The 11,896-nt window shown below is 46.5% G+C and overlaps 1 protein-coding gene across 1 annotated transcript in view; it reads right to left on the reverse strand.

Annotated features, from left to right (window-relative positions):
• Positions 1–691, reverse strand: part of SFXN1 (sideroflexin 1) — a 43,644-nt gene extending 42,953 nt beyond the window's left edge. The window contains exon 1 of the mRNA XM_073651292.1: positions 546–691. The gene's annotated coding sequence lies outside the window, so the exon portion shown is untranslated. The remainder of the gene's footprint in view (positions 1–545) is intronic.
• Positions 692–11,896: the final 11,205 nt, after the last annotated feature.

The following is an 11,896-nucleotide window of genomic DNA, read 5'->3' on the forward strand; positions in this document are numbered from 1 at the left end:
TACAGCCGAAAATGGCCAAAAATGGATACTCCTGCAAATTACCACCACAGAAACTGGAGAAATATATATATTCTGCACATGTATGTGAATACAGATAATTGAGTATATATATATATATATATATATATATATATATATATATATATATATATATATATATATATATTCTGCACACACACACATATATATATATATATATATATATATATATACACACACACAGAAGATCACACAATGTATTTATACATATATATATATATCTATATACAGCACATATATGTACACAGATGATCACTATATATATATGTATATCCCACACACATATATATACAAGCAGGTGATCACATGGTGTGTGTGTATCTACCCATATATATATATATATATAGACAGATATATCTGCGGCACATATATGTACACAGGTGATCGCAAGGTGTCTATATCTATATGCTGCCCCAGCATGTGTATACAGAGTAGTGCACACACAGCGCCTATGCCGCCTGACAGAAATGGCCGCCTGCAGATAAGATGCCGGCTTCCACACTCACACGATAGTTGTGCAATGAGTCCCGCAGCAGATGCTCTCCGCTTCTCCTCTCTGCCCAGCACTGCCAGCCCCTCTGCCGCGGTGGCTCTGCTGCTAGTCACATGGTAGGATGACGTCATGGGGCTACGGGGACCTGTTCAGGACATTTTTGTGCCGATTACGCGGTGGAGAAATGACCGGGGCGACTTGCTGGTGACAGTGGCCGTGTATACCGGAGCCGGTGTAACCGCAGCTCATACCTCTGCGGTCTCCTGTGTACATGCTGGTGACAGTGGCTGTGTATACCGGAGCCGGTGTAACCGCAGCTCATACCTCTGCGGTCTCCTGTGTACATGCTGGTGACAGTGGCTGTGTATACCGGAGCCGGTGTAACCGCAGCTCATACCTCTGCGGTCTCCTGTGTACATGCTGGTGACAGTGGCTGTGTATACCGGAGCCGGTGTAACCGCAGCTCATACCTCTGCGGTCTTCTCTGTACATGCTGGTGACAGTGGCCGTGTATACCGGAGCCGGTGTAACCACAGCTCATACCTCTGCGGTCTCCTGTGTACATGCTGGTGACAGTGGCTGTGTATACCGGAGCCGGTGTAACCGCAGCTCATACCTCTGCGGTCTCCTGTGTACATGCTGGTGACAGTGGCTGTGTATACCGGAGCCGGTGTAACCGCAGCTCATACCTCTGCGGTCTCCTATGTACATTCTGGTGACAGTGATCATGTATACCGGAGCCGGTGTAACCGCAGCTCATACCTCTGCGGTCTCCTGTGTACATGCTGGTGACAGTGGCCGTGTATACCGGAGCCGGTGTAACCGCAGCTCATACCTCTGCGGTCTCCTGTGTACATGCTGGTGACAGTGATCATGTATACCGGAGCCGGTGTAACCACAGCTCATACCTCTGCGGTCTCCTGTGTACATGCTGGTGACAGTGGCCGTGTATACCGGAGCCGGTGTAACCGCAGCTCATACCTCTGCGGTCTCCTGTGTACATGCTGGTGACAGTGGCCGTGTATACCGGAGCCGGTGTAACCGCAGCTCATACCTCTGCGGTCTCCTGTGTACATGCTGGTGACAGTGATCATGTATACCGGAGCCGGTGTAACCGCAGCTCATACCTCTGTGGTCTCCTGTGTACATGCTGGTGACAGTGATCATGTATACCGGAGCCGGTGTAACCGCAGCTCATACCTCTGCGGTCTCCTGTGTACATGCTGGTGACAGTGGCTGTGTATACCGGAGCCGGTGTAACCGCAGCTCATACCTCTGCGATCTTCTCTGTACATGCTGGTGACAGTGGTCGTTTATACCGGAGCCGGTGTAACCGCAGCTCATACCTCTGCGGTCTCCTGTGTACATGCTGGTGACAGTGGCCGTGTATACTGGAGCCGGTGTAACCGCAGCTCATACCTCTGCGGTCTCCTGTGTACATGCGGGTGACAGTGGTCGTGTATACCGGAGCCGGTGTAACCCCAGCTCATACCTCTGCGGTCTCCTGTGTACATGCTGGTGATAGTGGTCGTGTATACCGGAGCCGGTGTAACCACAGCTCATTCCTCTGCGGTCTCCTGTGTACATGCTGGTGATAGTGGTCGTGTATACTGGAGCCGGTGTAACCACAGCTCATACCTCCGCGATCTCCTGTGTACATGCTGGTGAAAGTGGTCATGTATACCGGAGCCGGTGTAACCGCAGCTCATACCTCTGCGGTCTCCTGTGTACATGCTGGTGACAGTGGTCATGTATACTGGAGCCGGTGTAACCGCAGCTCATACCTCTGCGGTCTCCTGTGTACATGCTGGTGACAATGGCCGTGTATACCGGAGCCGGTGTAACTGCAGCTCATACCTCTGCGGTCTCCTGTGTACATGCTGGTGACAGTGGCCGTGTATACTGGAGCCGGTGTAACCGCAGCTCATACCTCTGCGGTCTCCTGTGTACATGCTGGTGACAGTGGTCGTGTATACCGGAGCCGGTGTAACTGCAGCTCATACCTCTGCGATCTTCTCTGTACATGCTGGTGACAGTGGTCGTGTATACCGGAGCCGGTGTAACCGCAGCTCATACCTCTGCGGTCTCCTGTGTACATGCTGGTGACAGTGGCCGTGTATACTGGAGCCGGTGTAACCGCAGCTCATACCTCTGCGGTCTCCTGTGTACATGCTGGTGACAGTGGTCGTGTATACCGGAGCCGGTGTAACCGCAGCTCATACATCTGCGGTCTCCTGTGTACATGCTGGTGACAGTGGTCGTGTATACCGGAGCCGGTGTAACCCCAGCTCATACCTCTGCGGTCTCCTGTGTACATGCTGGTGATAGTGGTCGTGTATACTGGAGCCGGTGTAACCGCAGCTCATTCCTCTGCGGTCTCCTGTGTACATGCTGGTGATAGTGGCCGTGTATACCGGAGCCGGTGTAACCGCAGCTCATACCTCTGTGGTCTCCTGTGTACATGCTGGTGACAGTGGTCGTGTATACCGGAGCCGGTGTAACCGCAGCTCATACCTCTGCGATCTCCTCTGTTCATGCTGGTGACAGTGGTCGTGTATACTGGAGCCGGTGTAACCGCAGCTCATACCTCTGCGATCTCCTCTGTTCATGCTGGTGACAGTGGTCATGTATACTGGAGCCGGTGTAACCGCAGCTCATACCTCTGCGATCTCCTCTGTTCATGCTGGTGACAGTGGTCATGTATACTGGAGCCGGTGTAACCGCAGCTCATACCTCTGCGATCTCCTCTGTTCATGCTGGTGACAGTGGTCATGTATACTGGAGCCGGTGTAACCGCAGCTCATACCTCTGCGATCTCCTCTGTTCATGCTGGTGACAGTGGTCATGTATACTGGAGCCGGTGTAACCGCAGCTCATACCTCTGCGATCTCCTCTGTTCATGCGGACAGCAGCAGCACGGGAATTCCTTCCGTCTTGCTGTCCTGTTTCAGTGTGGGCTCCTCCTGCTTTCATTTGGAAATCAAGGTCCCAGAGTCTGGAGGAAGAGTGGAGAGGCACACAATCCAAGCTGCTTGAGGTCTAGTGTGAAGTTTCCACAATCAGTGATGGTTTGGGGAATCATGTCATCTGCTCGTGTAGGTCCACTGTGTTTTATCAAGACCAAAGTCAGCACAGCCGTCTACCAGGAAATTTTAGAGCACTTCATGCTTCCCTCTGCCGTCAAGCTTTTTGGAGATGGAAATTTCATTCTCCAGCAGGACTTGGCACCTGTGCACACTGCCAAGAGTACCAATAACTGGTTTAAAAACAACAGCATCACTGTGCTTGATTGGCCAGCAAACTCGCCTGAACTTAAGGCCACAGAGAATCTATGGGGTATTGTCAAGAGGAAGATGAGAGACACCAGACCCAACAATGCAGATGAGCTGAAAGCTGCTATCAAATCAACCTGGGCTTCCATAACATCTCAGCAGTGCCACAGGCTGATCGCCTCCATGCCACGCCGCATTGATGCAGTAATTGATGCAAAAGGAGCCCCGACCAAGTATTGAGTGCATTTACTGAACATACATTTCAGTAGGCCAACATTTTGGATTTTAAAAACATTTTTCAAGCTGGTGTTATAAAGTATTCTAATTTACTGAGATAATGACGCTTGTGTTTTCATTGGCTGTAAGTCATAATCATCAACATTAACATAAATAAACACTTGAAATAGATCACTCTGTTTGTAATGACTCTATATAATATATGAGTTTTACTTTTTGTATTGAAGAACTGAAATAAATTAACTTTTTGATGATATGCTAATTTAGTGAGACGCACCTTTGTATCTGTTTTTTTTTTTTTTTTTTTAGATTTGCCACTATGGGTATGGTCTAAGGCAGGGGTCTCAAACACAGGGGCCGCATTTAGCCCGTGAGGCTCCATTGTGCCGGCCCTCGAGCCCATGAGACAATCACGTCCAGTGAGTCAGGGGCTGCCAATGTCAGCGCTTCTAAGCAACTGAATGTGCATCCTCGGATGCACATTCAATTGAAATGTATTACGGCGCAGAGACCAGCTCTCTACACCGCAATACCAGTACCAGCCACCGGCCAATCAGGGGCTGACAGCTGACCTCGGCGTCCCGGAGCGGCCGCACATGACATTGTTTTGTAAAGAGCTGCTCCCACAGTAAGTTTTCTGAAGACGGATGTTTATTTTACTGCATGTCTCCTCTAAGTGGGAAATTTATCACTGTTCACATAACGTTTATAAATCTCAAACTGTGTGAGGTCTGCTGTATAAACATGTATACAGCAGTCTCAGTGTATTCTCTCACATTTGAAAAACCGAGACTGCTGCATATACAGCATAGAATACACTGAGACTGCTGTAGACATCACATAGAAGATACCGAGACTGCTGTATATACATCAGGTAGGAGATATAGAGACTGCGGTATATATTATGTAGACAGAGACTGCTGTATACATCACATAGGAGACACAGAGACTGCTTTATATACATCACATAGGAGACACTGAGACTGGTTTACATCACATAAAAGACTGCGACTCTGCTGTATATACATCACAGAGGAGACATTGAGACTGCTGTACACATCACATAGTATACACCAAACTTGTTCTATATACATAACATAGGATAAACAGACTGTTGAATACATCACATGGGAGACACTGAGACTCCTATTTATATTTCATAGGAAACACCAATATTGCTATATGCATCACAGGCTACACTGGAATTGGTATATATAAATCACATAAGAGACACAGAGACTGTTGTAAATACATCACATAGAATACAGTGGGACTGGTGTATATACATAATGCGATGCTTGTAAATGTCACTTCTCACGGACAAGCCATGAGGCAGAGGATTCAAGAGGTCAGGGGTCAGTTACCAAGAGAGTTCGTCATAAGCAGAGGGGCAAGACAAAGGAGTAAATAGGTCACAGTCCGAGGTCAGAATTCCGGGGAAGTATCGGATCAAGACAAAGAGGCTAGGCAAATGGATGGTCGAACTCAAGGTCCAAGGTTTGGCTGCAAAAGATCCGAATAACCGCACTAGAGAACAAAGCACACATACCACCGATCTAAACCAATGACTGGCAATGATCTAACCATTGTCAGCTAACTAAACAGCCAAGCAATCATTCAGAACAGAAGACACCTGGACGAAATCCAGCAGGCCAGACCTAAATGGATGGCTGGGCTGTCTGACAACCCAGCACGTCTCTACCACTGAATTGGGTGACAGGGCTGTTATTCACAATACCGACAACCCAGTGTCACGATGGATTGGGACTTTGGGCACTAACCAGGTCCCGATAACTAGGGGCGCCCTAATCTATCCTAGTCTATCCCTGCCCCCCGGACTACTGAAGGTGGAGATGCCGGGTTCTCGTTCCTTGCTATGCTCTTATATCTACCCTAATCTGTCCTCCACCCAGGGTAGTGGGAAGCTGAAGTGTATAGGAACACACTAACTAGACAAACAAGGGAAGACGGACAGGGATAAATGAAAATACCAACCATACAAAATACACACACCAAACAGAGTGGGACACAATGGAGTTAAAGGAAGGAGAAACCTAATAGAGGATGCAGATGTTCACACAGACAAAATTCCGAGCAACAATCTCAAGAACAATCTCCAAACACCAACTTCAACCACAGATTACACCTCTAACTCCAAAACCAGGCAGTAAGAACTAACGCTGGCAATCCCTAAGTACCAGAAGTAAGCATATATAGCAGAGTGGAGTGGCCAACACTGAACAGCTGAGACAATCCAAGTAGGAAAGCTTCAGGAGCTTCAACTGAACAGATTAACCCTTGCACTGCTAGCAAAGAAAAACTGCATTGTTGAATATGATGGTGAAGTACTTCTAACCAGTGGAGGAGTTTGTGAAACCAGACACCATGGTCTTCTGGCCCCTCTATGTTGTGGTATCCCTGTGACACCCAGCATGCCGCTGCCACTAATTGGGTGGCTTCACTGTCATTCACAAAACTGACAGTCCAGCACGCCACTGCATTTTATGGCGTGTTTGAGCTATTATTCACTGCGTCCCTAGGGCCTCGTGGATGGCAGGATCGTGACATTAGCCCCTCTTCTACTACTTTCCCAGGAAACCTTAAATGAAAGGCCCAGACCAAACAATCGGTCGTCAAGGATCGAGCTGGGACCCAGAATCTCTCGGGATTGTATTCCCTCCAATGTACCAGATATTGGAGAGAATTTTGGACCTTCCGAGAATCTACTATTCTTTGCACCTTGTACTTCAAACCTCCATCGACAGAAACTGGAGGAGGCGGGGACGAGGGAGACCACACATAAGGGAAAAACTTTTAATAGGGATCTGTGGAAGACATTCGAAATGCGAAGAGATGGAGGAAGTTTTAATCTAAAGGCCACTGGATTGACTACTTCCAGAATCTCATAAAGGCCAATAAATTTAGGATTCAAATTCGCCGACGGTACTTTGTTTAATGTTTTTGGAAGATAACCAACCCTTATCACTTATTTTAAAGACAGGATCTGTTGAACGTTTCCTATCGGCTTTCTGTTTTTGGCGAAGCTGAGTCACTCCAATATTCTTTTGAACCTCCCTCCAGATATCCCCAAGTTTTTGTATGACGACCTCCACTCCAGGACACCCAGAACTTATCCTAGAGAATTCACCAAAATGGAGATGAAAACCATAATTACAAAAAATTCCAGTAGACTGATTGACCTGACTGTTAAAGTCAAACTCAGCCAGAGGTAAAAATACAGACCAGTCCTCCTGCTTGGCTGCAACGAGACAACTTAAAATTTGTTCCAACTATTAATTTGTCCTTGTCTGACTATTGGTTTCAGGATGGTAAACAAAGGAAAATGACAAATCAATCCCCAGTTTACTACAAAAATCCATCCAGAATTTAGAATCAAATTGCACTCCGCTATCAGACACAAGGTTAAGAGGAAATCCATGCAATCATAACTAATAAATAACCTGGAAAGTATTTCAGGATTAGGTAACCCCTGATAAAGGAACAAAATGAGCCTGTTTACTGAATCGGTCAACCACCACCCAAATAACAGTTTTCCCATTAGGCCTCCTTCACATGTCCTGGTGATTCCTGTACAGGAAAAAACAGTACTGGTGAGAACCGTGGTCCATGTCCGTGTGCCATCCGTGTGTCCATATGTGAAATTCGCGTGACATCCATGCGCTGTCCATGTGCCATCCGTGTGTCCGTATGTAGCATCTGTGTTTTGTCCAGGAGAAAAACATGATATTTAAACAATTTATTTATAAAGTTTAATTGCAAGAAATTTAACAACACAGGACTTGCAGGACGGAGAACAGATGATAGAAGATAGATATGAGAGACAAAGATAGCTACAAAAATGTTGTTGAAATTTATATAAATCAGTGCTTTGTGTGTGTTATTGTCGCTACTTTGATGTATCTACTAAATAAAGAAAACAAATTAAAAAACTGCGTAAGCTCCCGCATAATTTTCATAAGCAGCAGAGGGAAAGCCGACCATTTTACTAGCCAGGGAAGGGGCCATTAGGCCAACATGTTCCCTGGCTATTAATATCAGCCCACAGCGGTTTCATTAGCTTTTACTGGCTAGATTACAGGGAGACCCATGAAAAAGATTGACGTAGAGTCCCCCTATACGTTCTAACCAGCAAGGGCTAAACAGATAGCTGTGGGCTGATATTAATAACCAGGGAAGGGGCCATGGATACTGGCCCCCTCCGAGGCTAAAAACATCACCCTCAGCGACCTCATAAATAGTGCATCAATAAGGTGCGCCTAATCTGGCGCTTAGCCTCAGTTCATCCCACTTGCCCTGGTGTGGTGGCAAGTGGGGTAATAAGGTTGGGGTTCATGTCAGCCTTGTATTGGCCGCTGACATGAAGCCCAGGGGTTAGTAATGGAGAGGCGTCTATAAGACGCCCCCATTACTAACCCCATAGTAAAAATTGGGAAAGAAACACAGAGGCTGAATAAAATCCTTTATTTGAAATAAAAGTCCACACTATTTTACACATTTATTTAAAAACAAAAAAACACATAATCACCTTATGCCTATTCCTCTGAAGCCCATGTCCCTTGTAAAAGACAGAAATTAAACAAAAATACTCACCTTACACCTAAACCTGTTGAAGTCCTTGTCCCCTGTAAAAAAACAAAAGTAAAAAACAACCATGACATTCACCTGTCTGACATACTGTCCCACGCTGTAATCCATCTCTGCAATATTTGGTTTACAACCTGAACAGTGGCATGACCATCCAGGCTGCAAATCATGACACAATGAGGTGGCAGCTTCAGTGACTAGCGGTGAAGTCTTAGAGGGTGCTGCTGGTCGCTGAAGCTATTGGCTGGGAGCATTCTTGCAAGTGCACCATTATACTAAATGCCTCTCAGCTACAAGCTTTGGGCATTTACTATATGCGTGAGCTGCCATGTATTAATTATAATGGATACCCCAGGAGTCTCTTTGCGTGGAACAAAGATACTACAGAACACAGTTTATAGGTGTCAAAGTTTATATGATAAACACACGGTGTTTCAAACAAGTGCAGACGAAAACTCAAGTCCATAAACGGGGAAATGCAATCAGCAGAGCAGTCTAAAGCACAGTTCACACTAGAGAATGCTAGAAAACAAGTAAGTCTTTATCAAGTCCATACACAAATATATATATAGATGCAATTAAGTCCATACAATATATATTAGATAATCCAGGGAGGCCTGGGTCGGAAGTCTCTGATAGTGCAGCACAGGCCCGTGCTCTGCAACTATCTAATGAAGGTGAGTCAGAGCAGAAACCAGCTTATTTGTTAGCAAAATGCAGGTGAGGACTGAGGCTCAGAGGAAGCAGTACGAGTAGCCAGGAGAACGAGCAAGGCTGGTAACAAGTTAATGCAGCAGAATCTCTGAGAGCAGGTAACAGGAGATCCACACAGGTTTGCAGGAGAAAGCAGGAAACTAGGAAACCACCAGGAACAGGGCACAGGCAGAATACTCTAGCACTGACTAGAGGCTGGGGTGGAGTTAAGCAGGAAGACAAGGGGCACATGAGACAAAAGACGCCATTGTGAAAAAAGGCAAAAATGGCCAAAATGTAATAAAAAATATTCGAAGTCCTGACATTACTCCCTCCTTAGAAGCGGCCTCAGGACGATCCTGGACTCGGTTTCTCAGGGAATCTCTGATGAAAACGAGAAATTTTCTGTTGGGCATTGATGTTTTCCACAGGTTCCCAAGAGTCTTCTTCAGGGGGATACCCCTGCGATCTTATCAGATATTGGAGCCGATTCCTGCAAAGCCTAGAATCAATAATTTCTTCCACCACAAAATTGTTCTTGCCCATCAATCACCACAGGTTGCGAAGATGGCACAACACGTCCCTGGAAGGTATTAGGAGATACAGACTTTAGTAAAGAAACATGGAAAACTGGGTGTACCTTCACAGTCCTAGGCAACTTCAGACGGCAGGCCACAGAGCTCACAATATCGTTGATCTTGAAAGGGCCGATGAATTTCTGTCCAAGTTTCTGTGAAGAAACGTTCAACTTCAGATTTTTAGTGGATAACCACACGGAATCTCCTACCTTGTACATGGGTGCCGGTTTACGGAATCTATCAGCCGATTTCTTGTAACGTTCCTGAGCTGAGGTCAGAGATTCCTTCAGAACCTCCAAATTTTGCCTCATCGCAGTCAGCCTTTCCTCTACAGCCGGAACCGGAGCATTAATTGGAGACCTAGGTAAGATACTCGGATGGTAACCCAAATTGGCAAAGAAAGGTGTGAACTTAGTGGAGGCACTCTGAGAATTATTATATGATAATTCAGCTAAAGGAAGTAACTCCAACCAATCATCCTGAAGATGGCTGACATAGCATCGTAGATATTGTTCCAAAGTCTGATTAGTACGCTCGGTTTGACCGTTCGTCTGGGGGTGGTAAGCGAAAGCAAGACAGACATTAATATTGAGCGCAGAGTAAAACCCCTTCCAGAATCTTGAGGTGAACTGCACTCCACGTTCAGAGATGATCTCATCCGGGACCCCATGCAGCTGAAAAACATTCTGTATAACCAAGTTCACTGTATCCTTAGCTGAGGGGAGGCTGGGGCAAGGAACAAAATGAGCGGCCTTAGTCAGGCGATCCACTACCACCAGGATCGTATTCATGCCACCTGATGTAGGCAGCTCCACAATGAAGTCCATTGAGATAGACCCCCATGGGTGGGACGGAACAGGTAATGGTTGAAGAAGACCCGTAGGTGACACACGAGGAGTCTTATAACGAGCATATACCTCGCAGGAGAGAACATAGTCCTTAGTATCCTTCAGGCAAGTCAGCCACCAGAAAAATCGGCTTAGGAACTCTTGTGTCTTCTGTACTCCCCTGTGACCAGTCACCTTGGAGTATTGGACCAACTTGAGGATCTGCAGACGGACGGCCTCAGGGACGTAGATACGTCGATCTCTGAACCACATGCCACCCTTAAGGACAAGATTGATATCAACAGGTGGATTGGCCAAAAATACATAACCGTCATAGGCCACTTTGAACTCCTTCCACAAGTCCTGATCATCGATAACTCAGATGAAGTTGGCATCAGATAGAATGGTCTTGGTCGGGGTTCCAGGTACGAAATCCGCAGCATGGATTCGGGATAAAGCATCAGCCTTCCCATTACGAGAACCTGGACGGTACGAAATAACAAAATTAAATTGATTTAAAAATAGATTCCAATGAGCCTACCGAGGAGAAAGACATCTAGCGGATCTGAGGAACTCTAAATTGCGATGGTCAGTCAGCACTACGATCTGTTGTGTGGCTCCTTGCAGATGATGCCTCCATTCTTTGAAAGCTACAATAATAGCTGGCAGTTCCTTGTCTCCCACATCGTAGTTCTTCTCAGCTGATGTAAGTCTACGGGAAAAGAAAGCACAAGGATGTAGCAGACCCTCTTCTCCAGTTCTTTGGGAGAGAATGGCCCCCAAAGCATCAGAAGTGTCCAACTCCACAATGAAAGGATGTGCTGGGTCAGTGTGGGTCAACAGCGGTGCTGAGGTGAAACAGGTCTTAAGCCAATCAAAAGCCTCTTGAGCCTGTGATGACCACTAGTGTTGAGCGAGTATGTTCTGTTAACCCTTTCGCCGAGTATGCTCGGGCCGAGCTCCGAGTATTTACAGCTGCTCGGTGATGTGTTTGAATCGCTCTCGTGTGCATGATTTGCAACTGTTTGACTGTTTTAATACATGTGGGGAATATGTAAGAAATAGACATTCCTTACATGTACTAAAACTGTCAAACAGTTGCAAATCATGAACACGGGAGCGATTCAACCATATCACCGAGCAGCTGTAAAT

This window comes from Phyllobates terribilis, unplaced genomic scaffold (assembly GCF_046119375.1).
Source record: "Phyllobates terribilis strain yellow unplaced genomic scaffold, ASM4611937v1 Scaffold_11__3_contigs__length_659146591, whole genome shotgun sequence".
NCBI lineage: Eukaryota > Metazoa > Chordata > Amphibia > Anura > Dendrobatidae > Phyllobates > Phyllobates terribilis.